The sequence below is a fragment of the Gopherus flavomarginatus genome, chromosome 1, assembly GCF_025201925.1.
Source record: "Gopherus flavomarginatus isolate rGopFla2 chromosome 1, rGopFla2.mat.asm, whole genome shotgun sequence".
NCBI lineage: Eukaryota > Metazoa > Chordata > Testudines > Testudinidae > Gopherus > Gopherus flavomarginatus.
Window position 1 is genome coordinate 226,646,436 of NC_066617.1, and position 3,272 is coordinate 226,649,707.

A 3,272-nucleotide genomic window follows, 5' to 3' on the forward strand; every position below is an offset into this window, starting at 1 on the left:
TATGCACAGCAAATTTAGGTCATGCCAGAATTAAGGTTGCCTGTGCAATCTTAATTCAGCCTGCCTGTGTACATGCATTATGGTACAGTTTTTAATTACACAATTACATACTATTTTTTTCCAGAGGACTCTGGCCTCAATTAAGTGATCAATATCTATCCTGTGCACTACATAATTAAATATTTTGTTTTCTTCTTGTTGAGCTGAAGACAGAATTATAATTTCCTCATGGGCTTTTCTGTGGAGCTCCTCATTTTGTATCCGACTATAGTATCACCAACAAAAATAAATGTATTTTCACAACACCCATGTGAGGTAAGTGGCTATTAGTCCCATTTAACAGATCGGAACTGAGGCACAGAGAAGTTAAAGTCAAAAGTATCCACCAATTTTTGGTGCCTAATCTGAAATGCTGAAGACCTGATTCTTTACTTAGCATTACAGCATGTTCAAACCATAGCTCCCAGTTGCAGCTGGGAGAGCTCAGCACTTCTGTAAGTCAGACCCAGAGTCTCAAGCCAGGCATCCAGAAAAGGAGCATCACATCAGAACTCTGTGATAGAGGCAGGGAACGAATCCAGTTCTCCAGAGCAGTATTCAACCTCCTTAACCATGAGCCCATCCTTTTTCTTTCTGCAATTCCCTGCCTCATTCACTGCACACCTTCCAACTTCTGCAGCAAATGAAGCAGGGATCCTTCAGAGAACAGCCTCTTTTACTATACAACTCTGATTCGTCCCCAGAGCAGGGCCATCCTGTGTACTGAATGAGACAGAGGTCTTATGTGATCAGGTACTCATCTCCTTTCCCTCATCCCAGTTTCCTACCTGGTTCCTCATCCATAGCTACTGGCTTGCAGTTTCCCTTTACTATTGCTGCCCTGGTTCCCAGTACCAGTCTCTCTCTGGCTCTCAGTCCGCCTTTCCCTCAACTCCCAGTGCCATTCTCCCTCTGCCAGCCTCTAGTCCCAGTCTCACTCTCAGGCACCTTGTACCAATCTACCCTCTGCACAAATCTGGCTTTTATATCTTCTGCATGTGAGTCAGGCAGCTTCCTTCTCCACCCAGCCAGAAGGAGGGGCACTGAGATCGCAGAAGAGACTGCTCTCAGTTCAGGTTGCCAGGCCCAGACTCGGGATAGCCCACAATGACCCAGCACTGCAATTGCCAGGAAAGCCCTTGTCAGCCTGGACAACGTGGGGAGTAATTTGGCAGCTATAAACTGAGAAGTCTCTACTGAGCATATGAAAACTGTGGTATTTCAAAGACTTATAATTCAGTCACATTTGGCTACAAGCCCCACACTGGTGAGGTAAGGGCTAAAGAGAAGCTCTGGGCTCAGAAAGCTCTGCTCAGTCTCTCCTGCTAAGCATGCTCATAGTGGAGGTGGAGGTCAAAAGGGAGCAGCTCTTCTCAGTTTGGGTGGACAGAGCAGCTGTGTGTTGTAGGCTCCTGCTGAGAAGCTACTGAGGCCCCACATGCCTGGGACCAGGCCTCACTGCTGGTCCACTGCAGGCCCTCCAACCATGGAGGTCAATGACAACAAGCTGGGACTGAGAGAGGAAGACCCTCCGGAGTGCTACCAGAGAAGACTCCAGAGGGGACTCAGAACCGAAGAAGCAGCACCAGCAGATGAACAGAAGCTGGGGAAGGAAGTAGCCCATGGAGCAAGCCTAGGGGTACTGGCCCCCCGAGGCCACAGAGAGTGAACTACTATTTACTGGCCCCTGGGTTGGAACCTGGTGAGCAGGGAAGGTTCGGGTTCTCCTGCCCCTGACATTCACCACAGACATTCACCCCTAGGCGACATAGCCACAGATTGTCACTGCTAGGTGACTCAGCCACTGATCCTCCAACACTGGGCAACACAGCACAGAATATAACCAGTAGGCAGTACTGCTGGACTTGGGCACCAACCCTTCTCCATCCGCAACCAACAGGCCAGCGAAATGTAAAAGCCACTCCCCTATCAAATTTCATGTCCTTGTTCCAAAGCATGGGGATGCTGGAGCTTTTCAAAGAAAATATCACCAGAATTTCTGAAACCATGAAAAACAACATGTTATTCCATAGCCTCATTTTCAGATATGGCTAAACCATTTTGGCTGAAATTTTCCAACAACTTCAATCTGAGGCCGATACCAGACACCCAGCCTGGAAAACTTAAGCCCAAATGCTTTTAGTTTGACAAAGTTATAAGCAGAGTCCTATGACTTTTTTTTTGAATTTTTGTTTTTATTTCATTTTCTCATCCCTAGGAGGGCAGCTCCTGCCTCCAGGGGGATGAAATGAAATTCCTGAAAAATTCCTGGCGAGGAGGCGAGGCCTAGGATGGGGTTTGGAGAGTGAGCCCACCCTCTCCTCACTCTGAGCAGTGCCATCTCCTGTGTCCCAGGTGTTAGGCCCGGCTCTCCACTCTGGGAGTTGCGACCTGGGACACAGGATCATAGCACCTCACAGTCTTACACTGTGTTCTCAGAGTGGACAGGAGGTAACTGAGACTGACAGAGATGTATTGCATTGTTATCATTAAACTCTATATAGATCATAGAATAATAGAAATGTAGGGCTGGCTGGGACCTCAAGCAGTCATCTAGTCCAGCCCCTGCACTGAGGCAGGACCAAGTAAACCTAGACCATCCCTGACAGGTATTTGTCTAACTGTTCTTATAAACCTCCAGTGATGGGGGATTCTACCACCTCCCTTGGTAACCTCTTCTCTTGCTTATCTATCATATGGTTAGACATTTTCACTAATGTCTAACATAAATCTCCCTTACTGAAAACTCAGATAGAATAATGAAAGCCAGAGGAAAAATTATCTAGGTTTACTTTCTACCAATACTAAGCACTGTGGTTTCTTGCCAATGGCAAAAAAGGATCGATCTAGCCTGGCTGTGTTTTCCAGAGAAGTTACTGGGGCTACATGGTGGAGGAAGGTTCCTCCAAGAAATTAACGGTAGTCATTATGCTATACCTGCAGCAAGAGATTGAGTTAATGAAACATCAAGATCATATATCAGAGGGGTAGCCGTGTTAATCTGGATCTGTAAAAGCAGCAAAGAGTCCTGTGACTCCTTATAGACTAACAAACATATTGGAGCATGAGCTTTTGCAAGTGGGTATTCACCCACGAAAGCTCATGCTCCAATATGTCTGTTAGTCTATAAGGTACCACAGGACTCTTTGCTGCTATCAAGATCATAATGTTTCCTGGAGGAGGCTTTTTGTCCTCAGCCTTGAACAAAATATGTTGCAGTGACTATTCAGATG